This window comes from Centroberyx gerrardi, chromosome 4, assembly GCF_048128805.1.
Source record: "Centroberyx gerrardi isolate f3 chromosome 4, fCenGer3.hap1.cur.20231027, whole genome shotgun sequence".
Classification (NCBI taxonomy): Eukaryota; Metazoa; Chordata; class Actinopteri; order Beryciformes; family Berycidae; genus Centroberyx; species Centroberyx gerrardi.
Window position 1 is genome coordinate 32,565,169 of NC_136000.1, and position 22,144 is coordinate 32,587,312.

The 22,144-nt window shown below is 51.2% G+C and overlaps 40 non-coding genes and 1 pseudogene across 40 annotated transcripts; all 41 read right to left on the reverse strand.

Annotated features, from left to right (window-relative positions):
* Nucleotides 1-249: 249 nt before the first annotated feature.
* LOC144538727 (U2 spliceosomal RNA) lies at nucleotides 250-440 on the reverse strand. Its single transcript, XR_013504511.1, has one exon. It is a non-coding gene; the product is annotated as a U2 spliceosomal RNA (small nuclear RNA).
* A 167-nt stretch (nucleotides 441-607) lies between these two features.
* LOC144539083 (U5 spliceosomal RNA) lies at nucleotides 608-723 on the reverse strand. Its single transcript, XR_013504804.1, has one exon. It is a non-coding gene; the product is annotated as a U5 spliceosomal RNA (small nuclear RNA).
* A 583-nt stretch (nucleotides 724-1,306) lies between these two features.
* On the reverse strand, nucleotides 1,307-1,497 carry LOC144538815 (U2 spliceosomal RNA). The gene has a single exon (XR_013504599.1). It is a non-coding gene; the product is annotated as a U2 spliceosomal RNA (small nuclear RNA).
* Nucleotides 1,498-1,664: 167 nt separating this feature from the next.
* LOC144539084 (U5 spliceosomal RNA) lies at nucleotides 1,665-1,780 on the reverse strand. Its single transcript, XR_013504805.1, has one exon. It is a non-coding gene; the product is annotated as a U5 spliceosomal RNA (small nuclear RNA).
* Nucleotides 1,781-2,363: 583 nt separating this feature from the next.
* Nucleotides 2,364-2,554, reverse strand: LOC144538728 (U2 spliceosomal RNA). Its single transcript, XR_013504512.1, has one exon. It is a non-coding gene; the product is annotated as a U2 spliceosomal RNA (small nuclear RNA).
* Nucleotides 2,555-2,721: 167 nt separating this feature from the next.
* LOC144539085 (U5 spliceosomal RNA) lies at nucleotides 2,722-2,837 on the reverse strand. The gene has a single exon (XR_013504806.1). It is a non-coding gene; the product is annotated as a U5 spliceosomal RNA (small nuclear RNA).
* A 583-nt stretch (nucleotides 2,838-3,420) lies between these two features.
* Nucleotides 3,421-3,611, reverse strand: LOC144538816 (U2 spliceosomal RNA). The gene has a single exon (XR_013504600.1). It is a non-coding gene; the product is annotated as a U2 spliceosomal RNA (small nuclear RNA).
* Nucleotides 3,612-3,778: 167 nt separating this feature from the next.
* LOC144539086 (U5 spliceosomal RNA) lies at nucleotides 3,779-3,894 on the reverse strand. Its single transcript, XR_013504807.1, has one exon. It is a non-coding gene; the product is annotated as a U5 spliceosomal RNA (small nuclear RNA).
* Nucleotides 3,895-4,477: 583 nt separating this feature from the next.
* On the reverse strand, nucleotides 4,478-4,668 carry LOC144538817 (U2 spliceosomal RNA). Its single transcript, XR_013504601.1, has one exon. It is a non-coding gene; the product is annotated as a U2 spliceosomal RNA (small nuclear RNA).
* A 167-nt stretch (nucleotides 4,669-4,835) lies between these two features.
* On the reverse strand, nucleotides 4,836-4,951 carry LOC144539087 (U5 spliceosomal RNA). The gene has a single exon (XR_013504808.1). It is a non-coding gene; the product is annotated as a U5 spliceosomal RNA (small nuclear RNA).
* Nucleotides 4,952-5,534: 583 nt separating this feature from the next.
* On the reverse strand, nucleotides 5,535-5,725 carry LOC144538729 (U2 spliceosomal RNA). The gene has a single exon (XR_013504513.1). It is a non-coding gene; the product is annotated as a U2 spliceosomal RNA (small nuclear RNA).
* Nucleotides 5,726-5,892: 167 nt separating this feature from the next.
* On the reverse strand, nucleotides 5,893-6,008 carry LOC144539088 (U5 spliceosomal RNA). The gene has a single exon (XR_013504809.1). It is a non-coding gene; the product is annotated as a U5 spliceosomal RNA (small nuclear RNA).
* Nucleotides 6,009-6,591: 583 nt separating this feature from the next.
* On the reverse strand, nucleotides 6,592-6,782 carry LOC144538818 (U2 spliceosomal RNA). The gene has a single exon (XR_013504602.1). It is a non-coding gene; the product is annotated as a U2 spliceosomal RNA (small nuclear RNA).
* Nucleotides 6,783-6,949: 167 nt separating this feature from the next.
* Nucleotides 6,950-7,065, reverse strand: LOC144539089 (U5 spliceosomal RNA). Its single transcript, XR_013504810.1, has one exon. It is a non-coding gene; the product is annotated as a U5 spliceosomal RNA (small nuclear RNA).
* Nucleotides 7,066-7,648: 583 nt separating this feature from the next.
* Nucleotides 7,649-7,839, reverse strand: LOC144538730 (U2 spliceosomal RNA). The gene has a single exon (XR_013504514.1). It is a non-coding gene; the product is annotated as a U2 spliceosomal RNA (small nuclear RNA).
* Nucleotides 7,840-8,006: 167 nt separating this feature from the next.
* On the reverse strand, nucleotides 8,007-8,122 carry LOC144539090 (U5 spliceosomal RNA). The gene has a single exon (XR_013504811.1). It is a non-coding gene; the product is annotated as a U5 spliceosomal RNA (small nuclear RNA).
* Nucleotides 8,123-8,705: 583 nt separating this feature from the next.
* Nucleotides 8,706-8,896, reverse strand: LOC144538819 (U2 spliceosomal RNA). Its single transcript, XR_013504603.1, has one exon. It is a non-coding gene; the product is annotated as a U2 spliceosomal RNA (small nuclear RNA).
* A 167-nt stretch (nucleotides 8,897-9,063) lies between these two features.
* LOC144539091 (U5 spliceosomal RNA) lies at nucleotides 9,064-9,179 on the reverse strand. The gene has a single exon (XR_013504812.1). It is a non-coding gene; the product is annotated as a U5 spliceosomal RNA (small nuclear RNA).
* Nucleotides 9,180-9,762: 583 nt separating this feature from the next.
* LOC144538731 (U2 spliceosomal RNA) lies at nucleotides 9,763-9,953 on the reverse strand. The gene has a single exon (XR_013504515.1). It is a non-coding gene; the product is annotated as a U2 spliceosomal RNA (small nuclear RNA).
* Nucleotides 9,954-10,120: 167 nt separating this feature from the next.
* LOC144539092 (U5 spliceosomal RNA) lies at nucleotides 10,121-10,236 on the reverse strand. Its single transcript, XR_013504813.1, has one exon. It is a non-coding gene; the product is annotated as a U5 spliceosomal RNA (small nuclear RNA).
* Nucleotides 10,237-10,819: 583 nt separating this feature from the next.
* Nucleotides 10,820-11,010, reverse strand: LOC144538807 (U2 spliceosomal RNA). Its single transcript, XR_013504591.1, has one exon. It is a non-coding gene; the product is annotated as a U2 spliceosomal RNA (small nuclear RNA).
* Nucleotides 11,011-11,177: 167 nt separating this feature from the next.
* LOC144539094 (U5 spliceosomal RNA) lies at nucleotides 11,178-11,293 on the reverse strand. Its single transcript, XR_013504815.1, has one exon. It is a non-coding gene; the product is annotated as a U5 spliceosomal RNA (small nuclear RNA).
* Nucleotides 11,294-11,876: 583 nt separating this feature from the next.
* LOC144538820 (U2 spliceosomal RNA) lies at nucleotides 11,877-12,067 on the reverse strand. Its single transcript, XR_013504604.1, has one exon. It is a non-coding gene; the product is annotated as a U2 spliceosomal RNA (small nuclear RNA).
* A 167-nt stretch (nucleotides 12,068-12,234) lies between these two features.
* Nucleotides 12,235-12,350, reverse strand: LOC144539095 (U5 spliceosomal RNA). Its single transcript, XR_013504816.1, has one exon. It is a non-coding gene; the product is annotated as a U5 spliceosomal RNA (small nuclear RNA).
* Nucleotides 12,351-12,933: 583 nt separating this feature from the next.
* Nucleotides 12,934-13,124, reverse strand: LOC144538808 (U2 spliceosomal RNA). The gene has a single exon (XR_013504592.1). It is a non-coding gene; the product is annotated as a U2 spliceosomal RNA (small nuclear RNA).
* Nucleotides 13,125-13,291: 167 nt separating this feature from the next.
* LOC144539096 (U5 spliceosomal RNA) lies at nucleotides 13,292-13,407 on the reverse strand. Its single transcript, XR_013504817.1, has one exon. It is a non-coding gene; the product is annotated as a U5 spliceosomal RNA (small nuclear RNA).
* A 583-nt stretch (nucleotides 13,408-13,990) lies between these two features.
* LOC144538821 (U2 spliceosomal RNA) lies at nucleotides 13,991-14,181 on the reverse strand. The gene has a single exon (XR_013504605.1). It is a non-coding gene; the product is annotated as a U2 spliceosomal RNA (small nuclear RNA).
* A 167-nt stretch (nucleotides 14,182-14,348) lies between these two features.
* LOC144539097 (U5 spliceosomal RNA) lies at nucleotides 14,349-14,464 on the reverse strand. Its single transcript, XR_013504818.1, has one exon. It is a non-coding gene; the product is annotated as a U5 spliceosomal RNA (small nuclear RNA).
* A 583-nt stretch (nucleotides 14,465-15,047) lies between these two features.
* On the reverse strand, nucleotides 15,048-15,238 carry LOC144538732 (U2 spliceosomal RNA). The gene has a single exon (XR_013504516.1). It is a non-coding gene; the product is annotated as a U2 spliceosomal RNA (small nuclear RNA).
* A 167-nt stretch (nucleotides 15,239-15,405) lies between these two features.
* On the reverse strand, nucleotides 15,406-15,521 carry LOC144539098 (U5 spliceosomal RNA). The gene has a single exon (XR_013504819.1). It is a non-coding gene; the product is annotated as a U5 spliceosomal RNA (small nuclear RNA).
* Nucleotides 15,522-16,104: 583 nt separating this feature from the next.
* LOC144538733 (U2 spliceosomal RNA) lies at nucleotides 16,105-16,295 on the reverse strand. The gene has a single exon (XR_013504517.1). It is a non-coding gene; the product is annotated as a U2 spliceosomal RNA (small nuclear RNA).
* A 167-nt stretch (nucleotides 16,296-16,462) lies between these two features.
* On the reverse strand, nucleotides 16,463-16,578 carry LOC144539099 (U5 spliceosomal RNA). The gene has a single exon (XR_013504820.1). It is a non-coding gene; the product is annotated as a U5 spliceosomal RNA (small nuclear RNA).
* A 583-nt stretch (nucleotides 16,579-17,161) lies between these two features.
* LOC144538734 (U2 spliceosomal RNA) lies at nucleotides 17,162-17,352 on the reverse strand. The gene has a single exon (XR_013504518.1). It is a non-coding gene; the product is annotated as a U2 spliceosomal RNA (small nuclear RNA).
* Nucleotides 17,353-17,519: 167 nt separating this feature from the next.
* LOC144539100 (U5 spliceosomal RNA) lies at nucleotides 17,520-17,635 on the reverse strand. Its single transcript, XR_013504821.1, has one exon. It is a non-coding gene; the product is annotated as a U5 spliceosomal RNA (small nuclear RNA).
* Nucleotides 17,636-18,218: 583 nt separating this feature from the next.
* LOC144538735 (U2 spliceosomal RNA) lies at nucleotides 18,219-18,409 on the reverse strand. The gene has a single exon (XR_013504519.1). It is a non-coding gene; the product is annotated as a U2 spliceosomal RNA (small nuclear RNA).
* Nucleotides 18,410-18,576: 167 nt separating this feature from the next.
* LOC144539101 (U5 spliceosomal RNA) lies at nucleotides 18,577-18,692 on the reverse strand. Its single transcript, XR_013504822.1, has one exon. It is a non-coding gene; the product is annotated as a U5 spliceosomal RNA (small nuclear RNA).
* Nucleotides 18,693-19,275: 583 nt separating this feature from the next.
* On the reverse strand, nucleotides 19,276-19,466 carry LOC144538737 (U2 spliceosomal RNA). Its single transcript, XR_013504521.1, has one exon. It is a non-coding gene; the product is annotated as a U2 spliceosomal RNA (small nuclear RNA).
* Nucleotides 19,467-19,633: 167 nt separating this feature from the next.
* On the reverse strand, nucleotides 19,634-19,749 carry LOC144539102 (U5 spliceosomal RNA). The gene has a single exon (XR_013504823.1). It is a non-coding gene; the product is annotated as a U5 spliceosomal RNA (small nuclear RNA).
* A 583-nt stretch (nucleotides 19,750-20,332) lies between these two features.
* Nucleotides 20,333-20,523, reverse strand: LOC144538738 (U2 spliceosomal RNA). The gene has a single exon (XR_013504522.1). It is a non-coding gene; the product is annotated as a U2 spliceosomal RNA (small nuclear RNA).
* A 167-nt stretch (nucleotides 20,524-20,690) lies between these two features.
* On the reverse strand, nucleotides 20,691-20,806 carry LOC144539103 (U5 spliceosomal RNA). Its single transcript, XR_013504824.1, has one exon. It is a non-coding gene; the product is annotated as a U5 spliceosomal RNA (small nuclear RNA).
* Nucleotides 20,807-21,389: 583 nt separating this feature from the next.
* LOC144538841 (U2 spliceosomal RNA) lies at nucleotides 21,390-21,564 on the reverse strand (annotated as a pseudogene).
* Between the last annotated feature and the right edge of the window lie 580 nt (nucleotides 21,565-22,144).

A 22,144-nucleotide genomic window follows, 5' to 3' on the forward strand; every position in this document is an offset into this window, starting at 1 on the left:
CCTGCGCAACAAGTAGGAAGATTGGCCACTGTACTAAGCAGGAGCACACTCTTTCACACCCTGAATAAGCTACCGGTGAGAATAGATTAGCTAAGGCAAACGGGGAGAAAACGCAGCACAGGCTGCTTTGACCAATTTCGAGGCGCACAAAAGCGCCGTCCACTTTGTTCTTGGTCTTTCGGTCAAATTAGGTATGACTTGCAGACTGGCTTTCCATGTTTTCAAACGTTGCTTTTCCACAGAGTGAGAGAAGGGTGCACCGTTCCCAGCGGCACTGCAATACCGGGTCGATGCGTGGAGCGAACGGAGCAAGCCCCTTTTTCAACTCCTGGTTCTAAAAATCCGTTTAATATGTTGTCCCCTTATAGAGGACGTATCAGATATTAAACTGATAAGAACAGATACTACACTTGATCTTAGCCAAAAGGCCGAGAAGCGATAACCCCTGGCCGTTGGCAGCACAAGGCCGCCCCTCCGGTCCGGTCCGTCCTCGTCGGGGTGTCACAGTATTTTGCCATAACAACTGCTGGTGCTTAGCACCTCCGCCCACGGAGTCTCTGGTGTACTTGTTGACCTAGTTTTCTATTTCCTTGCACAACGGTACAGGGCTCAGCCAAAGTGCTAAGCCCGCCAAAAATACCTTTAACTCTTTGGTGTTACTCTCCACGGAAGTCTTTAGTAAAAGGCGAAAGACTTATGCGTTATGAAGAGAAACCAGAGTAAGCACAGCCTCCGGCCACAAGAGCAGCCAAAGACCCTAGTCGTCTCGGTCAACAGCTTCACGGTGCTCCCCGTTTGGCTAGCTGCATAGCAAAGTACAGGCCACGCCTTTGCTGGCACTCCACCCCGCCTTCTCAGGAGCTTAATCCAATCCGATGACCCGGAAACTCATGCGTAGCCATTGCGCGCAGGCTCCTAGAGCCACTGCAATGACTGGTCAATCCCCCGTGCTCAAAATCACTGGTCTTGTTGTGTTAAAGTGCGCAAAGCTTGAGGGGAACAGGCCGCGCTTGTTTGTACAGCATGTCTACCCGTCGGGGCAATTGAACCCTTGTCCCCTGCGCAACAAGTAGGAAGATTGGCCACTGTACTAAGCAGGAGCACACTCTTTCACACCCTGAATAAGCTACCGGTGAGAATAGATTAGCTAAGGCAAACGGGGAGAAAACGCAGCACAGGCTGCTTTGACCAATTTCGAGGCGCACAAAAGCGCCGTCCACTTTGTTCTTGGTCTTTCGGTCAAATTAGGTATGACTTGCAGACTGGCTTTCCATGTTTTCAAACGTTGCTTTTCCACAGAGTGAGAGAAGGGTGCACCGTTCCCAGCGGCACTGCAATACCGGGTCGATGCGTGGAGCGAACGGAGCAAGCCCCTTTTTCAACTCCTGGTTCTAAAAATCCGTTTAATATGTTGTCCCCTTATAGAGGACGTATCAGATATTAAACTGATAAGAACAGATACTACACTTGATCTTAGCCAAAAGGCCGAGAAGCCATAACCCCTGGCCGTTGGCAGCACAAGGCCGCCCCTCCGGTCCGGTCCGTCCTCGTCGGGGTGTCACAGTATTTTGCCATAACAACTGCTGGTGCTTAGCACCTCCGCCCACGGAGTCTCTGGTGTACTTGTTGACCTAGTTTTCTATTTCCTTGCACAACGGTACAGGGCTCAGCCAAAGTGCTAAGCCCGCCAAAAATACCTTTAACTCTTTGGTGTTACTCTCCACGGAAGTCTTTAGTAAAAGGCGAAAGACTTATGCGTTATGAAGAGAAACCAGAGTAAGCACAGCCTCCGGCCACAAGAGCAGCCAAAGACCCTAGTCGTCTCGGTCAACAGCTTCACGGTGCTCCCCGTTTGGCTAGCTGCATAGCAAAGTACAGGCCACGCCTTTGCTGGCACTCCACCCCGCCTTCTCAGGAGCTTAATCCAATCCGATGACCCGGAAACTCATGCGTAGCCATTGCGCGCAGGCTCCTAGAGCCACTGCAATGACTGGTCAATCCCCCGTGCTCAAAATCACTGGTCTTGTTGTGTTAAAGTGCGCAAAGCTTGAGGGGAACAGGCCGCGCTTGTTTGTACAGCATGTCTACCCGTCGGGGCAATTGAACCCTTGTCCCCTGCGCAACAAGTAGGAAGATTGGCCACTGTACTAAGCAGGAGCACACTCTTTCACACCCTGAATAAGCTACCGGTGAGAATAGATTAGCTAAGGCAAACGGGGAGAAAACGCAGCACAGGCTGCTTTGACCAATTTCGAGGCGCACAAAAGCGCCGTCCACTTTGTTCTTGGTCTTTCGGTCAAATTAGGTATGACTTGCAGACTGGCTTTCCATGTTTTCAAACGTTGCTTTTCCACAGAGTGAGAGAAGGGTGCACCGTTCCCAGCGGCACTGCAATACCGGGTCGATGCGTGGAGCGAACGGAGCAAGCCCCTTTTTCAACTCCTGGTTCTAAAAATCCGTTTAATATGTTGTCCCCTTATAGAGGACGTATCAGATATTAAACTGATAAGAACAGATACTACACTTGATCTTAGCCAAAAGGCCGAGAAGCGATAACCCCTGGCCGTTGGCAGCACAAGGCCGCCCCTCCGGTCCGGTCCGTCCTCGTCGGGGTGTCACAGTATTTTGCCATAACAACTGCTGGTGCTTAGCACCTCCGCCCACGGAGTCTCTGGTGTACTTGTTGACCTAGTTTTCTATTTCCTTGCACAACGGTACAGGGCTCAGCCAAAGTGCTAAGCCCGCCAAAAATACCTTTAACTCTTTGGTGTTACTCTCCACGGAAGTCTTTAGTAAAAGGCGAAAGACTTATGCGTTATGAAGAGAAACCAGAGTAAGCACAGCCTCCGGCCACAAGAGCAGCCAAAGACCCTAGTCGTCTCGGTCAACAGCTTCACGGTGCTCCCCGTTTGGCTAGCTGCATAGCAAAGTACAGGCCACGCCTTTGCTGGCACTCCACCCCGCCTTCTCAGGAGCTTAATCCAATCCGATGACCCGGAAACTCATGCGTAGCCATTGCGCGCAGGCTCCTAGAGCCACTGCAATGACTGGTCAATCCCCCGTGCTCAAAATCACTGGTCTTGTTGTGTTAAAGTGCGCAAAGCTTGAGGGGAACAGGCCGCGCTTGTTTGTACAGCATGTCTACCCGTCGGGGCAATTGAACCCTTGTCCCCTGCGCAACAAGTAGGAAGATTGGCCACTGTACTAAGCAGGAGCACACTCTTTCACACCCTGAATAAGCTACCGGTGAGAATAGATTAGCTAAGGCAAACGGGGAGAAAACGCAGCACAGGCTGCTTTGACCAATTTCGAGGCGCACAAAAGCGCCGTCCACTTTGTTCTTGGTCTTTCGGTCAAATTAGGTATGACTTGCAGACTGGCTTTCCATGTTTTCAAACGTTGCTTTTCCACAGAGTGAGAGAAGGGTGCACCGTTCCCAGCGGCACTGCAATACCGGGTCGATGCGTGGAGCGAACGGAGCAAGCCCCTTTTTCAACTCCTGGTTCTAAAAATCCGTTTAATATGTTGTCCCCTTATAGAGGACGTATCAGATATTAAACTGATAAGAACAGATACTACACTTGATCTTAGCCAAAAGGCCGAGAAGCCATAACCCCTGGCCGTTGGCAGCACAAGGCCGCCCCTCCGGTCCGGTCCGTCCTCGTCGGGGTGTCACAGTATTTTGCCATAACAACTGCTGGTGCTTAGCACCTCCGCCCACGGAGTCTCTGGTGTACTTGTTGACCTAGTTTTCTATTTCCTTGCACAACGGTACAGGGCTCAGCCAAAGTGCTAAGCCCGCCAAAAATACCTTTAACTCTTTGGTGTTACTCTCCACGGAAGTCTTTAGTAAAAGGCGAAAGACTTATGCGTTATGAAGAGAAACCAGAGTAAGCACAGCCTCCGGCCACAAGAGCAGCCAAAGACCCTAGTCGTCTCGGTCAACAGCTTCACGGTGCTCCCCGTTTGGCTAGCTGCATAGCAAAGTACAGGCCACGCCTTTGCTGGCACTCCACCCCGCCTTCTCAGGAGCTTAATCCAATCCGATGACCCGGAAACTCATGCGTAGCCATTGCGCGCAGGCTCCTAGAGCCACTGCAATGACTGGTCAATCCCCCGTGCTCAAAATCACTGGTCTTGTTGTGTTAAAGTGCGCAAAGCTTGAGGGGAACAGGCCGCGCTTGTTTGTACAGCATGTCTACCCGTCGGGGCAATTGAACCCTTGTCCCCTGCGCAACAAGTAGGAAGATTGGCCACTGTACTAAGCAGGAGCACACTCTTTCACACCCTGAATAAGCTACCGGTGAGAATAGATTAGCTAAGGCAAACGGGGAGAAAACGCAGCACAGGCTGCTTTGACCAATTTCGAGGCGCACAAAAGCGCCGTCCACTTTGTTCTTGGTCTTTCGGTCAAATTAGGTATGACTTGCAGACTGGCTTTCCATGTTTTCAAACGTTGCTTTTCCACAGAGTGAGAGAAGGGTGCACCGTTCCCAGCGGCACTGCAATACCGGGTCGATGCGTGGAGCGAACGGAGCAAGCCCCTTTTTCAACTCCTGGTTCTAAAAATCCGTTTAATATGTTGTCCCCTTATAGAGGACGTATCAGATATTAAACTGATAAGAACAGATACTACACTTGATCTTAGCCAAAAGGCCGAGAAGCCATAACCCCTGGCCGTTGGCAGCACAAGGCCGCCCCTCCGGTCCGGTCCGTCCTCGTCGGGGTGTCACAGTATTTTGCCATAACAACTGCTGGTGCTTAGCACCTCCGCCCACGGAGTCTCTGGTGTACTTGTTGACCTAGTTTTCTATTTCCTTGCACAACGGTACAGGGCTCAGCCAAAGTGCTAAGCCCGCCAAAAATACCTTTAACTCTTTGGTGTTACTCTCCACGGAAGTCTTTAGTAAAAGGCGAAAGACTTATGCGTTATGAAGAGAAACCAGAGTAAGCACAGCCTCCGGCCACAAGAGCAGCCAAAGACCCTAGTCGTCTCGGTCAACAGCTTCACGGTGCTCCCCGTTTGGCTAGCTGCATAGCAAAGTACAGGCCACGCCTTTGCTGGCACTCCACCCCGCCTTCTCAGGAGCTTAATCCAATCCGATGACCCGGAAACTCATGCGTAGCCATTGCGCGCAGGCTCCTAGAGCCACTGCAATGACTGGTCAATCCCCCGTGCTCAAAATCACTGGTCTTGTTGTGTTAAAGTGCGCAAAGCTTGAGGGGAACAGGCCGCGCTTGTTTGTACAGCATGTCTACCCGTCGGGGCAATTGAACCCTTGTCCCCTGCGCAACAAGTAGGAAGATTGGCCACTGTACTAAGCAGGAGCACACTCTTTCACACCCTGAATAAGCTACCGGTGAGAATAGATTAGCTAAGGCAAACGGGGAGAAAACGCAGCACAGGCTGCTTTGACCAATTTCGAGGCGCACAAAAGCGCCGTCCACTTTGTTCTTGGTCTTTCGGTCAAATTAGGTATGACTTGCAGACTGGCTTTCCATGTTTTCAAACGTTGCTTTTCCACAGAGTGAGAGAAGGGTGCACCGTTCCCAGCGGCACTGCAATACCGGGTCGATGCGTGGAGCGAACGGAGCAAGCCCCTTTTTCAACTCCTGGTTCTAAAAATCCGTTTAATATGTTGTCCCCTTATAGAGGACGTATCAGATATTAAACTGATAAGAACAGATACTACACTTGATCTTAGCCAAAAGGCCGAGAAGCGATAACCCCTGGCCGTTGGCAGCACAAGGCCGCCCCTCCGGTCCGGTCCGTCCTCGTCGGGGTGTCACAGTATTTTGCCATAACAACTGCTGGTGCTTAGCACCTCCGCCCACGGAGTCTCTGGTGTACTTGTTGACCTAGTTTTCTATTTCCTTGCACAACGGTACAGGGCTCAGCCAAAGTGCTAAGCCCGCCAAAAATACCTTTAACTCTTTGGTGTTACTCTCCACGGAAGTCTTTAGTAAAAGGCGAAAGACTTATGCGTTATGAAGAGAAACCAGAGTAAGCACAGCCTCCGGCCACAAGAGCAGCCAAAGACCCTAGTCGTCTCGGTCAACAGCTTCACGGTGCTCCCCGTTTGGCTAGCTGCATAGCAAAGTACAGGCCACGCCTTTGCTGGCACTCCACCCCGCCTTCTCAGGAGCTTAATCCAATCCGATGACCCGGAAACTCATGCGTAGCCATTGCGCGCAGGCTCCTAGAGCCACTGCAATGACTGGTCAATCCCCCGTGCTCAAAATCACTGGTCTTGTTGTGTTAAAGTGCGCAAAGCTTGAGGGGAACAGGCCGCGCTTGTTTGTACAGCATGTCTACCCGTCGGGGCAATTGAACCCTTGTCCCCTGCGCAACAAGTAGGAAGATTGGCCACTGTACTAAGCAGGAGCACACTCTTTCACACCCTGAATAAGCTACCGGTGAGAATAGATTAGCTAAGGCAAACGGGGAGAAAACGCAGCACAGGCTGCTTTGACCAATTTCGAGGCGCACAAAAGCGCCGTCCACTTTGTTCTTGGTCTTTCGGTCAAATTAGGTATGACTTGCAGACTGGCTTTCCATGTTTTCAAACGTTGCTTTTCCACAGAGTGAGAGAAGGGTGCACCGTTCCCAGCGGCACTGCAATACCGGGTCGATGCGTGGAGCGAACGGAGCAAGCCCCTTTTTCAACTCCTGGTTCTAAAAATCCGTTTAATATGTTGTCCCCTTATAGAGGACGTATCAGATATTAAACTGATAAGAACAGATACTACACTTGATCTTAGCCAAAAGGCCGAGAAGCCATAACCCCTGGCCGTTGGCAGCACAAGGCCGCCCCTCCGGTCCGGTCCGTCCTCGTCGGGGTGTCACAGTATTTTGCCATAACAACTGCTGGTGCTTAGCACCTCCGCCCACGGAGTCTCTGGTGTACTTGTTGACCTAGTTTTCTATTTCCTTGCACAACGGTACAGGGCTCAGCCAAAGTGCTAAGCCCGCCAAAAATACCTTTAACTCTTTGGTGTTACTCTCCACGGAAGTCTTTAGTAAAAGGCGAAAGACTTATGCGTTATGAAGAGAAACCAGAGTAAGCACAGCCTCCGGCCACAAGAGCAGCCAAAGACCCTAGTCGTCTCGGTCAACAGCTTCACGGTGCTCCCCGTTTGGCTAGCTGCATAGCAAAGTACAGGCCACGCCTTTGCTGGCACTCCACCCCGCCTTCTCAGGAGCTTAATCCAATCCGATGACCCGGAAACTCATGCGTAGCCATTGCGCGCAGGCTCCTAGAGCCACTGCAATGACTGGTCAATCCCCCGTGCTCAAAATCACTGGTCTTGTTGTGTTAAAGTGCGCAAAGCTTGAGGGGAACAGGCCGCGCTTGTTTGTACAGCATGTCTACCCGTCGGGGCAATTGAACCCTTGTCCCCTGCGCAACAAGTAGGAAGATTGGCCACTGTACTAAGCAGGAGCACACTCTTTCACACCCTGAATAAGCTACCGGTGAGAATAGATTAGCTAAGGCAAACGGGGAGAAAACGCAGCACAGGCTGCTTTGACCAATTTCGAGGCGCACAAAAGCGCCGTCCACTTTGTTCTTGGTCTTTCGGTCAAATTAGGTATGACTTGCAGACTGGCTTTCCATGTTTTCAAACGTTGCTTTTCCACAGAGTGAGAGAAGGGTGCACCGTTCCCAGCGGCACTGCAATACCGGGTCGATGCGTGGAGCGAACGGAGCAAGCCCCTTTTTCAACTCCTGGTTCTAAAAATCCGTTTAATATGTTGTCCCCTTATAGAGGACGTATCAGATATTAAACTGATAAGAACAGATACTACACTTGATCTTAGCCAAAAGGCCGAGAAGCGATAACCCCTGGCCGTTGGCAGCACAAGGCCGCCCCTCCGGTCCGGTCCGTCCTCGTCGGGGTGTCACAGTATTTTGCCATAACAACTGCTGGTGCTTAGCACCTCCGCCCACGGAGTCTCTGGTGTACTTGTTGACCTAGTTTTCTATTTCCTTGCACAACGGTACAGGGCTCAGCCAAAGTGCTAAGCCCGCCAAAAATACCTTTAACTCTTTGGTGTTACTCTCCACGGAAGTCTTTAGTAAAAGGCGAAAGACTTATGCGTTATGAAGAGAAACCAGAGTAAGCACAGCCTCCGGCCACAAGAGCAGCCAAAGACCCTAGTCGTCTCGGTCAACAGCTTCACGGTGCTCCCCGTTTGGCTAGCTGCATAGCAAAGTACAGGCCACGCCTTTGCTGGCACTCCACCCCGCCTTCTCAGGAGCTTAATCCAATCCGATGACCCGGAAACACATGCGTAGCCATTGCGCGCAGGCTCCTAGAGCCACTGCAATGACTGGTCAATCCCCCGTGCTCAAAATCACTGGTCTTGTTGTGTTAAAGTGCGCAAAGCTTGAGGGGAACAGGCCGCGCTTGTTTGTACAGCATGTCTACCCGTCGGGGCAATTGAACCCTTGTCCCCTGCGCAACAAGTAGGAAGATTGGCCACTGTACTAAGCAGGAGCACACTCTTTCACACCCTGAATAAGCTACCGGTGAGAATAGATTAGCTAAGGCAAACGGGGAGAAAACGCAGCACAGGCTGCTTTGACCAATTTCGAGGCGCACAAAAGCGCCGTCCACTTTGTTCTTGGTCTTTCGGTCAAATTAGGTATGACTTGCAGACTGGCTTTCCATGTTTTCAAACGTTGCTTTTCCACAGAGTGAGAGAAGGGTGCACCGTTCCCAGCGGCACTGCAATACCGGGTCGATGCGTGGAGCGAACGGAGCAAGCCCCTTTTTCAACTCCTGGTTCTAAAAATCCGTTTAATATGTTGTCCCCTTATAGAGGACGTATCAGATATTAAACTGATAAGAACAGATACTACACTTGATCTTAGCCAAAAGGCCGAGAAGCCATAACCCCTGGCCGTTGGCAGCACAAGGCCGCCCCTCCGGTCCGGTCCGTCCTCGTCGGGGTGTCACAGTATTTTGCCATAACAACTGCTGGTGCTTAGCACCTCCGCCCACGGAGTCTCTGGTGTACTTGTTGACCTAGTTTTCTATTTCCTTGCACAACGGTACAGGGCTCAGCCAAAGTGCTAAGCCCGCCAAAAATACCTTTAACTCTTTGGTGTTACTCTCCACGGAAGTCTTTAGTAAAAGGCGAAAGACTTATGCGTTATGAAGAGAAACCAGAGTAAGCACAGCCTCCGGCCACAAGAGCAGCCAAAGACCCTAGTCGTCTCGGTCAACAGCTTCACGGTGCTCCCCGTTTGGCTAGCTGCATAGCAAAGTACAGGCCACGCCTTTGCTGGCACTCCACCCCGCCTTCTCAGGAGCTTAATCCAATCCGATGACCCGGAAACTCATGCGTAGCCATTGCGCGCAGGCTCCTAGAGCCACTGCAATGACTGGTCAATCCCCCGTGCTCAAAATCACTGGTCTTGTTGTGTTAAAGTGCGCAAAGCTTGAGGGGAACAGGCCGCGCTTGTTTGTACAGCATGTCTACCCGTCGGGGCAATTGAACCCTTGTCCCCTGCGCAACAAGTAGGAAGATTGGCCACTGTACTAAGCAGGAGCACACTCTTTCACACCCTGAATAAGCTACCGGTGAGAATAGATTAGCTAAGGCAAACGGGGAGAAAACGCAGCACAGGCTGCTTTGACCAATTTCGAGGCGCACAAAAGCGCCGTCCACTTTGTTCTTGGTCTTTCGGTCAAATTAGGTATGACTTGCAGACTGGCTTTCCATGTTTTCAAACGTTGCTTTTCCACAGAGTGAGAGAAGGGTGCACCGTTCCCAGCGGCACTGCAATACCGGGTCGATGCGTGGAGCGAACGGAGCAAGCCCCTTTTTCAACTCCTGGTTCTAAAAATCCGTTTAATATGTTGTCCCCTTATAGAGGACGTATCAGATATTAAACTGATAAGAACAGATACTACACTTGATCTTAGCCAAAAGGCCGAGAAGCGATAACCCCTGGCCGTTGGCAGCACAAGGCCGCCCCTCCGGTCCGGTCCGTCCTCGTCGGGGTGTCACAGTATTTTGCCATAACAACTGCTGGTGCTTAGCACCTCCGCCCACGGAGTCTCTGGTGTACTTGTTGACCTAGTTTTCTATTTCCTTGCACAACGGTACAGGGCTCAGCCAAAGTGCTAAGCCCGCCAAAAATACCTTTAACTCTTTGGTGTTACTCTCCACGGAAGTCTTTAGTAAAAGGCGAAAGACTTATGCGTTATGAAGAGAAACCAGAGTAAGCACAGCCTCCGGCCACAAGAGCAGCCAAAGACCCTAGTCGTCTCGGTCAACAGCTTCACGGTGCTCCCCGTTTGGCTAGCTGCATAGCAAAGTACAGGCCACGCCTTTGCTGGCACTCCACCCCGCCTTCTCAGGAGCTTAATCCAATCCGATGACCCGGAAACTCATGCGTAGCCATTGCGCGCAGGCTCCTAGAGCCACTGCAATGACTGGTCAATCCCCCGTGCTCAAAATCACTGGTCTTGTTGTGTTAAAGTGCGCAAAGCTTGAGGGGAACAGGCCGCGCTTGTTTGTACAGCATGTCTACCCGTCGGGGCAATTGAACCCTTGTCCCCTGCGCAACAAGTAGGAAGATTGGCCACTGTACTAAGCAGGAGCACACTCTTTCACACCCTGAATAAGCTACCGGTGAGAATAGATTAGCTAAGGCAAACGGGGAGAAAACGCAGCACAGGCTGCTTTGACCAATTTCGAGGCGCACAAAAGCGCCGTCCACTTTGTTCTTGGTCTTTCGGTCAAATTAGGTATGACTTGCAGACTGGCTTTCCATGTTTTCAAACGTTGCTTTTCCACAGAGTGAGAGAAGGGTGCACCGTTCCCAGCGGCACTGCAATACCGGGTCGATGCGTGGAGCGAACGGAGCAAGCCCCTTTTTCAACTCCTGGTTCTAAAAATCCGTTTAACATGTTGTCCCCTTATAGAGGACGTATCAGATATTAAACTGATAAGAACAGATACTACACTTGATCTTAGCCAAAAGGCCGAGAAGCGATAACCCCTGGCCGTTGGCAGCACAAGGCCGCCCCTCCGGTCCGGTCCGTCCTCGTCGGGGTGTCACAGTATTTTGCCATAACAACTGCTGGTGCTTAGCACCTCCGCCCACGGAGTCTCTGGTGTACTTGTTGACCTAGTTTTCTATTTCCTTGCACAACGGTACAGGGCTCAGCCAAAGTGCTAAGCCCGCCAAAAATACCTTTAACTCTTTGGTGTTACTCTCCACGGAAGTCTTTAGTAAAAGGCGAAAGACTTATGCGTTATGAAGAGAAACCAGAGTAAGCACAGCCTCCGGCCACAAGAGCAGCCAAAGACCCTAGTCGTCTCGGTCAACAGCTTCACGGTGCTCCCCGTTTGGCTAGCTGCATAGCAAAGTACAGGCCACGCCTTTGCTGGCACTCCACCCCGCCTTCTCAGGAGCTTAATCCAATCCGATGACCCGGAAACTCATGCGTAGCCATTGCGCGCAGGCTCCTAGAGCCACTGCAATGACTGGTCAATCCCCCGTGCTCAAAATCACTGGTCTTGTTGTGTTAAAGTGCGCAAAGCTTGAGGGGAACAGGCCGCGCTTGTTTGTACAGCATGTCTACCCGTCGGGGCAATTGAACCCTTGTCCCCTGCGCAACAAGTAGGAAGATTGGCCACTGTACTAAGCAGGAGCACACTCTTTCACACCCTGAATAAGCTACCGGTGAGAATAGATTAGCTAAGGCAAACGGGGAGAAAACGCAGCACAGGCTGCTTTGACCAATTTCGAGGCGCACAAAAGCGCCGTCCACTTTGTTCTTGGTCTTTCGGTCAAATTAGGTATGACTTGCAGACTGGCTTTCCATGTTTTCAAACGTTGCTTTTCCACAGAGTGAGAGAAGGGTGCACCGTTCCCAGCGGCACTGCAATACCGGGTCGATGCGTGGAGCGAACGGAGCAAGCCCCTTTTTCAACTCCTGGTTCTAAAAATCCGTTTAATATGTTGTCCCCTTATAGAGGACGTATCAGATATTAAACTGATAAGAACAGATACTACACTTGATCTTAGCCAAAAGGCCGAGAAGCCATAACCCCTGGCCGTTGGCAGCACAAGGCCGCCCCTCCGGTCCGGTCCGTCCTCGTCGGGGTGTCACAGTATTTTGCCATAACAACTGCTGGTGCTTAGCACCTCCGCCCACGGAGTCTCTGGTGTACTTGTTGACCTAGTTTTCTATTTCCTTGCACAACGGTACAGGGCTCAGCCAAAGTGCTAAGCCCGCCAAAAATACCTTTAACTCTTTGGTGTTACTCTCCACGGAAGTCTTTAGTAAAAGGCGAAAGACTTATGCGTTATGAAGAGAAACCAGAGTAAGCACAGCCTCCGGCCACAAGAGCAGCCAAAGACCCTAGTCGTCTCGGTCAACAGCTTCACGGTGCTCCCCGTTTGGCTAGCTGCATAGCAAAGTACAGGCCACGCCTTTGCTGGCACTCCACCCCGCCTTCTCAGGAGCTTAATCCAATCCGATGACCCGGAAACTCATGCGTAGCCATTGCGCGCAGGCTCCTAGAGCCACTGCAATGACTGGTCAATCCCCCGTGCTCAAAATCACTGGTCTTGTTGTGTTAAAGTGCGCAAAGCTTGAGGGGAACAGGCCGCGCTTGTTTGTACAGCATGTCTACCCGTCGGGGCAATTGAACCCTTGTCCCCTGCGCAACAAGTAGGAAGATTGGCCACTGTACTAAGCAGGAGCACACTCTTTCACACCCTGAATAAGCTACCGGTGAGAATAGATTAGCTAAGGCAAACGGGGAGAAAACGCAGCACAGGCTGCTTTGACCAATTTCGAGGCGCACAAAAGCGCCGTCCACTTTGTTCTTGGTCTTTCGGTCAAATTAGGTATGACTTGCAGACTGGCTTTCCATGTTTTCAAACGTTGCTTTTCCACAGAGTGAGAGAAGGGTGCACCGTTCCCAGCGGCACTGCAATACCGGGTCGATGCGTGGAGCGAACGGAGCAAGCCCCTTTTTCAACTCCTGGTTCTAAAAATCCGTTTAACATGTTGTCCCCTTATAGAGGACGTATCAGATATTAAACTGATAAGAACAGATACTACACTTGATCTTAGCCAAAAGGCCGAGAAGCGATAACCCCTGGCCGTTGGCAGCACAAGGCCGCCCCTCCGGTCCGGTCCGTCCTCGTCGGGGTGTCACAGTATTTTGCCATAACAACTGCTGGTGCTTAGCACCTCCGCCCACGGAGTCTCTGGTGTACTTGTTGACCTAGTTTTCTATTTCCTTGCACAACGGTACAGGGCTCAGCCAAAGTGCTAAGCCCGCCAAAAATACCTTTAACTCTTTGGTGTTACTCTCCACGGAAGTCTTTAGTAAAAGGCGAAAGACTTATGCGTTATGAAGAGAAACCAGAGTAAGCACAGCCTCCGGCCACAAGAGCAGCCAAAGACCCTAGTCGTCTCGGTCAACAGCTTCACGGTGCTCCCCGTTTGGCTAGCTGCATAGCAAAGTACAGGCCACGCCTTTGCTGGCACTCCACCCCGCCTTCTCAGGAGCTTAATCCAATCCGATGACCCGGAAACTCATGCGTAGCCATTGCGCGCAGGCTCCTAGAGCCACTGCAATGACTGGTCAATCCCCCGTGCTCAAAATCACTGGTCTTGTTGTGTTAAAGTGCGCAAAGCTTGAGGGGAACAGGCCGCGCTTGTTTGTACAGCATGTCTACCCGTCGGGGCAATTGAACCCTTGTCCCCTGCGCAACAAGTAGGAAGATTGGCCACTGTACTAAGCAGGAGCACACTCTTTCACACCCTGAATAAGCTACCGGTGAGAATAGATTAGCTAAGGCAAACGGGGAGAAAACGCAGCACAGGCTGCTTTGACCAATTTCGAGGCGCACAAAAGCGCCGTCCACTTTGTTCTTGGTCTTTCGGTCAAATTAGGTATGACTTGCAGACTGGCTTTCCATGTTTTCAAACGTTGCTTTTCCACAGAGTGAGAGAAGGGTGCACCGTTCCCAGCGGCACTGCAATACCGGGTCGATGCGTGGAGCGAACGGAGCAAGCCCCTTTTTCAACTCCTGGTTCTAAAAATCCGTTTAATATGTTGTCCCCTTATAGAGGACGTATCAGATATTAAACTGATAAGAACAGATACTACACTTGATCTTAGCCAAAAGGCCGAGAAGCCATAACCCCTGGCCGTTGGCAGCACAAGGCCGCCCCTCCGGTCCGGTCCGTCCTCGTCGGGGTGTCACAGTATTTTGCCATAACAACTGCTGGTGCTTAGCACCTCCGCCCACGGAGTCTCTGGTGTACTTGTTGACCTAGTTTTCTATTTCCTTGCACAACGGTACAGGGCTCAGCCAAAGTGCTAAGCCCGCCAAAAATACCTTTAACTCTTTGGTGTTACTCTCCACGGAAGTCTTTAGTAAAAGGCGAAAGACTTATGCGTTATGAAGAGAAACCAGAGTAAGCACAGCCTCCGGCCACAAGAGCAGCCAAAGACACTAGTCGTCTCGGTCAACAGCTTCACGGTGCTCCCCGTTTGGCTAGCTGCATAGCAAAGTACAGGCCACGCCTTTGCTGGCACTCCACCCCGCCTTCTCAGGAGCTTAATCCAATCCGATGACCCGGAAACTCATGCGTAGCCATTGCGCGCAGGCTCCTAGAGCCACTGCAATGACTGGTCAATCCCCCGTGCTCAAAATCACTGGTCTTGTTGTGTTAAAGTGCGCAAAGCTTGAGGGGAACAGGCCGCGCTTGTTTGTACAGCATGTCTACCCGTCGGGGCAATTGAACCCTTGTCCCCTGCGCAACAAGTAGGAAGATTGGCCACTGTACTAAGCAGGAGCACACTCTTTCACACCCTGAATAAGCTACCGGTGAGAATAGATTAGCTAAGGCAAACGGGGAGAAAACGCAGCACAGGCTGCTTTGACCAATTTCGAGGCGCACAAAAGCGCCGTCCACTTTGTTCTTGGTCTTTCGGTCAAATTAGGTATGACTTGCAGACTGGCTTTCCATGTTTTCAAACGTTGCTTTTCCACAGAGTGAGAGAAGGGTGCACCGTTCCCAGCGGCACTGCAATACCGGGTCGATGCGTGGAGCGAACGGAGCAAGCCCCTTTTTCAACTCCTGGTTCTAAAAATCCGTTTAATATGTTGTCCCCTTATAGAGGACGTATCAGATATTAAACTGATAAGAACAGATACTACACTTGATCTTAGCCAAAAGGCCGAGAAGCGATAACCCCTGGCCGTTGGCAGCACAAGGCCGCCCCTCCGGTCCGGTCCGTCCTCGTCGGGGTGTCACAGTATTTTGCCATAACAACTGCTGGTGCTTAGCACCTCCGCCCACGGAGTCTCTGGTGTACTTGTTGACCTAGTTTTCTATTTCCTTGCACAACGGTACAGGGCTCAGCCAAAGTGCTAAGCCCGCCAAAAATACCTTTAACTCTTTGGTGTTACTCTCCACGGAAGTCTTTAGTAAAAGGCGAAAGACTTATGCGTTATGAAGAGAAACCAGAGTAAGCACAGCCTCCGGCCACAAGAGCAGCCAAAGACCCTAGTCGTCTCGGTCAACAGCTTCACGGTGCTCCCCGTTTGGCTAGCTGCATAGCAAAGTACAGGCCACGCCTTTGCTGGCACTCCACCCCGCCTTCTCAGGAGCTTAATCCAATCCGATGACCCGGAAACTCATGCGTAGCCATTGCGCGCAGGCTCCTAGAGCCACTGCAATGACTGGTCAATCCCCCGTGCTCAAAATCACTGGTCTTGTTGTGTTAAAGTGCGCAAAGCTTGAGGGGAACAGGCCGCGCTTGTTTGTACAGCATGTCTACCCGTCGGGGCAATTGAACCCTTGTCCCCTGCGCAACAAGTAGGAAGATTGGCCACTGTACTAAGCAGGAGCACACTCTTTCACACCCTGAATAAGCTACCGGTGAGAATAGATTAGCTAAGGCAAACGGGGAGAAAACGCAGCACAGGCTGCTTTGACCAATTTCGAGGCGCACAAAAGCGCCGTCCACTTTGTTCTTGGTCTTTCGGTCAAATTAGGTATGACTTGCAGACTGGCTTTCCATGTTTTCAAACGTTGCTTTTCCACAGAGTGAGAGAAGGGTGCACCGTTCCCAGCGGCACTGCAATACCGGGTCGATGCGTGGAGCGAACGGAGCAAGCCCCTTTTTCAACTCCTGGTTCTAAAAATCCGTTTAATATGTTGTCCCCTTATAGAGGACGTATCAGATATTAAACTGATAAGAACAGATACTACACTTGATCTTAGCCAAAAGGCCGAGAAGCGATAACCCCTGGCCGTTGGCAGCACAAGGCCGCCCCTCCGGTCCGGTCCGTCCTCGTCGGGGTGTCACAGTATTTTGCCATAACAACTGCTGGTGCTTAGCACCTCCGCCCACGGAGTCTCTGGTGTACTTGTTGACCTAGTTTTCTATTTCCTTGCACAACGGTACAGGGCTCAGCCAAAGTGCTAAGCCCGCCAAAAATACCTTTAACTCTTTGGTGTTACTCTCCACGGAAGTCTTTAGTAAAAGGCGAAAGACTTATGCGTTATGAAGAGAAACCAGAGTAAGCACAGCCTCCGGCCACAAGAGCAGCCAAAGACCCTAGTCGTCTCGGTCAACAGCTTCACGGTGCTCCCCGTTTGGCTAGCTGCATAGCAAAGTACAGGCCACGCCTTTGCTGGCACTCCACCCCGCCTTCTCAGGAGCTTAATCCAATCCGATGACCCGGAAACTCATGCGTAGCCATTGCGCGCAGGCTCCTAGAGCCACTGCAATGACTGGTCAATCCCCCGTGCTCAAAATCACTGGTCTTGTTGTGTTAAAGTGCGCAAAGCTTGAGGGGAACAGGCCGCGCTTGTTTGTACAGCATGTCTACCCGTCGGGGCAATTGAACCCTTGTCCCCTGCGCAACAAGTAGGAAGATTGGCCACTGTACTAAGCAGGAGCACACTCTTTCACACCCTGAATAAGCTACCGGTGAGAATAGATTAGCTAAGGCAAACGGGGAGAAAACGCAGCACAGGCTGCTTTGACCAATTTCGAGGCGCACAAAAGCGCCGTCCACTTTGTTCTTGGTCTTTCGGTCAAATTAGGTATGACTTGCAGACTGGCTTTCCATGTTTTCAAACGTTGCTTTTCCACAGAGTGAGAGAAGGGTGCACCGTTCCCAGCGGCACTGCAATACCGGGTCGATGCGTGGAGCGAACGGAGCAAGCCCCTTTTTCAACTCCTGGTTCTAAAAATCCGTTTAATATGTTGTCCCCTTATAGAGGACGTATCAGATATTAAACTGATAAGAACAGATACTACACTTGATCTTAGCCAAAAGGCCGAGAAGCGATAACCCCTGGCCGTTGGCAGCACAAGGCCGCCCCTCCGGTCCGGTCCGTCCTCGTCGGGGTGTCACAGTATTTTGCCATAACAACTGCTGGTGCTTAGCACCTCCGCCCACGGAGTCTCTGGTGTACTTGTTGACCTAGTTTTCTATTTCCTTGCACAACGGTACAGGGCTCAGCCAAAGTGCTAAGCCCGCCAAAAATACCTTTAACTCTTTGGTGTTACTCTCCACGGAAGTCTTTAGTAAAAGGCGAAAGACTTATGCGTTATGAAGAGAAACCAGAGTAAGCACAGCCTCCGGCCACAAGAGCAGCCAAAGACCCTAGTCGTCTCGGTCAACAGCTTCACGGTGCTCCCCGTTTGGCTAGCTGCATAGCAAAGTACAGGCCACGCCTTTGCTGGCACTCCACCCCGCCTTCTCAGGAGCTTAATCCAATCCGATGACCCGGAAACTCATGCGTAGCCATTGCGCGCAGGCTCCTAGAGCCACTGCAATGACTGGTCAATCCCCCGTGCTCAAAATCACTGGTCTTGTTGTGTTAAAGTGCGCAAAGCTTGAGGGGAACAGGCCGCGCTTGTTTGTACAGCATGTCTACCCGTCGGGGCAATTGAACCCTTGTCCCCTGCGCAACAAGTAGGAAGATTGGCCACTGTACTAAGCAGGAGCACACTCTTTCACACCCTGAATAAGCTACCGGTGAGAATAGATTAGCTAAGGCAAACGGGGAGAAAACGCAGCACAGGCTGCTTTGACCAATTTCGAGGCGCACAAAAGCGCCGTCCACTTTGTTCTTGGTCTTTCGGTCAAATTAGGTATGACTTGCAGACTGGCTTTCCATGTTTTCAAACGTTGCTTTTCCACAGAGTGAGAGAAGGGTGCACCGTTCCCAGCGGCACTGCAATACCGGGTCGATGCGTGGAGCGAACGGAGCAAGCCCCTTTTTCAACTCCTGGTTCTAAAAATCCGTTTAATATGTTGTCCCCTTATAGAGGACGTATCAGATATTAAACTGATAAGAACAGATACTACACTTGATCTTAGCCAAAAGGCCGAGAAGCGATAACCCCTGGCCGTTGGCAGCACAAGGCCGCCCCTCCGGTCCGGTCCGTCCTCGTCGGGGTGTCACAGTATTTTGCCATAACAACTGCTGGTGCTTAGCACCTCCGCCCACGGAGTCTCTGGTGTACTTGTTGACCTAGTTTTCTATTTCCTTGCACAACGGTACAGGGCTCAGCCAAAGTGCTAAGCCCGCCAAAAATACCTTTAACTCTTTGGTGTTACTCTCCACGGAAGTCTTTAGTAAAAGGCGAAAGACTTATGCGTTATGAAGAGAAACCAGAGTAAGCACAGCCTCCGGCCACAAGAGCAGCCAAAGACCCTAGTCGTCTCGGTCAACAGCTTCACGGTGCTCCCCGTTTGGCTAGCTGCATAGCAAAGTACAGGCCACGCCTTTGCTGGCACTCCACCCCGCCTTCTCAGGAGCTTAATCCAATCCGATGACCCGGAAACTCATGCGTAGCCATTGCGCGCAGGCTCCTAGAGCCACTGCAATGACTGGTCAATCCCCCGTGCTCAAAATCACTGGTCTTGTTGTGTTAAAGTGCGCAAAGCTTGAGGGGAACAGGCCGCGCTTGTTTGTACAGCATGTCTACCCGTCGGGGCAATTGAACCCTTGTCCCCTGCGCAACAAGTAGGAAGATTGGCCACTGTACTAAGCAGGAGCACACTCTTTCACACCCTGAATAAGCTACCGGTGAGAATAGATTAGCTAAGGCAAACGGGGAGAAAACGCAGCACAGGCTGCTTTGACCAATTTCGAGGCGCACAAAAGCGCCGTCCACTTTGTTCTTGGTCTTTCGGTCAAATTAGGTATGACTTGCAGACTGGCTTTCCATGTTTTCAAACGTTGCTTTTCCACAGAGTGAGAGAAGGGTGCACCGTTCCCAGCGGCACTGCAATACCGGGTCGATGCGTGGAGCGAACGGAGCAAGCCCCTTTTTCAACTCCTGGTTCTAAAAATCCGTTTAATATGTTGTCCCCTTATAGAGGACGTATCAGATATTAAACTGATAAGAACAGATACTACACTTGATCTTAGCCAAAAGGCCGAGAAGCGATAACCCCTGGCCGTTGGCAGCACAAGGCCGCCCCTCCGGTCCGGTCCGTCCTCGTCGGGGTGTCACAGTATTTTGCCATAACAACTGCTGGTGCTTAGCACCTCCGCCCACGGAGTCTCTGGTGTACTTGTTGACCTAGTTTTCTATTTCCTTGCACAACGGTACAGGGCTCAGCCAAAGTGCTAAGCCCGCCAAAAATACCTTTAACTCTTTGGTGTTACTCTCCACGGAAGTCTTTAGTAAAAGGCGAAAGACTTATGCGTTATGAAGAGAAACCAGAGTAAGCACAGCCTCCGGCCACAAGAGCAGCCAAAGACCCTAGTCGTCTCGGTCAACAGCTTCACGGTGCTCCCCGTTTGGCTAGCTGCATAGCAAAGTACAGGCCACGCCTTTGCTGGCACTCCACCCCGCCTTCTCAGGAGCTTAATCCAATCCGATGACCCGGAAACTCATGCGTAGCCATTGCGCGCAGGCTCCTAGAGCCACTGCAATGACTGGTCAATCCCCCGTGCTCAAAATCACTGGTCTTGTTGTGTTAAAGTGCGCAAAGCTTGAGGGGAACAGGCCGCGCTTGTTTGTACAGCATGTCTACCCGTCGGGGCAATTGAACCCTTGTCCCCTGCGCAACAAGTAGGAAGATTGGCCACTGTACTAAGCAGGAGCACACTCTTTCACACCCTGAATAAGCTACCGGTGAGAATAGATTAGCTAAGGCAAACGGGGAGAAAACGCAGCACAGGCTGCTTTGACCAATTTCGAGGCGCACAAAAGCGCCGTCCACTTTGTTCTTGGTCTTTCGGTCAAATTAGGTATGACTTGCAGACTGGCTTTCCATGTTTTCAAACGTTGCTTTTCCACAGAGTGAGAGAAGGGTGCACCGTTCCCAGCGGCACTGCAATACCGGGTCGATGCGTGGAGCGAACGGAGCAAGCCCCTTTTTCAACTCCTGGTTCTAAAAATCCGTTTAATATGTTGTCCCCTTATAGAGGACGTATCAGATATTAAACTGATAAGAACAGATACTACACTTGATCTTAGCCAAAAGGCCGAGAAGCGATAACCCCTGGCCGTTGGCAGCACAAGGCCGCCCCTCCGGTCCGGTCCGTCCTCGTCGGGGTGTCACAGTATTTTGCCATAACAACTGCTGGTGCTTAGCACCTCCGCCCACGGAGTCTCTGGTGTACTTGTTGACCTAGTTTTCTATTTCCTTGCACAACGGTACAGGGCTCAGCCAAAGTGCTAAGCCCGCCAAAAATACCTTTAACTCTTTGGTGTTACTCTCCACGGAAGTCTTTAGTAAAAGGCGAAAGACTTATGCGTTATGAAGAGAAACCAGAGTAAGCACAGCCTCCGGCCACAAGAGCAGCCAAAGACCCTAGTCGTCTCGGTCAACAGCTTCACGGTGCTCCCCGTTTGGCTAGCTGCATAGCAAAGTACAGGCCACGCCTTTGCTGGCACTCCACCCCGCCTTCTCAGGAGCTTAATCCAATCCGATGACCCGGAAACTCATGCGTAGCCATTGCGCGCAGGCTCCTAGAGCCACTGCAATGACTGGTCAATCCCCCGTGCTCAAAATCACTGGTCTTGTTGTGTTAAAGTGCGCAAAGCTTGAGGGGAACAGGCCGCGCTTGTTTGTACAGCATGTCTACCCGTCGGGGCAATTGAACCCTTGTCCCCTGCGCAACAAGTAGGAAGATTGGCCACTGTACTAAGCAGGAGCACACTCTTTCACACCCTGAATAAGCTACCGGTGAGAATAGATTAGCTAAGGCAAACGGGGAGAAAACGCAGCACAGGCTGCTTTGACCAATTTCGAGGCGCACAAAAGCGCCGTCCACTTTGTTCTTGGTCTTTCGGTCAAATTAGGTATGACTTGCAGACTGGCTTTCCATGTTTTCAAACGTTGCTTTTCCACAGAGTGAGAGAAGGGTGCACCGTTCCCAGCGGCACTGCAATACCGGGTCGATGCGTGGAGCGAACGGAGCAAGCCCCTTTTTCAACTCCTGGTTCTAAAAATCCGTTTAATATGTTGTCCCCTTATAGAGGACGTATCAGATATTAAACTGATAAGAACAGATTTTTCTTTCGAAAAAATTTATTGACACTTTTTTCAAAAAGTCGTACACTGTTTACAATCATAAAATCCTTCACAAACACACATCTTTTCAAAATACAACAAACAAATAAATATGAATACTCTGTAAAACCACGTTCCTTTGTTTAAAACAATAAAAACAATTGTTTAAAGTGGATTACAGATAAGATAACATTGTATTAAAAGTTGTGGATAATAAATAAATAAATGATTAAATAAATAATTGTCTCTGTGTATATCAGTGTACATTCGTTGTGCAGGGGCGGGATGAGTCCCTAACAAGGATCAACTCATCCCGCTCTCCCGAACAGCTTTGGGTCTCTCGGAACCTGTTCCTGGTGCTCAGAGGGGACCCTCTCCCTTCTGCTCCTTCCCACCTGCCACACCCGGAGAGCCAGGCCGCCGCTGCCTTGACCCTTTATTTGTGTGGCTCCGGCTCCCACGTCCGAATGGGCACAGAGGCGATTCTTCTTTGTGGCTGCGTCCTAGGCCTGCCGCCTGCAGCGACGGCTGCTTGCACCGCCGCTGTGGCCATCTGGATCGCAGCCACGGGGGGGATCTGCATGTGCTTCCTTACCAGCAGG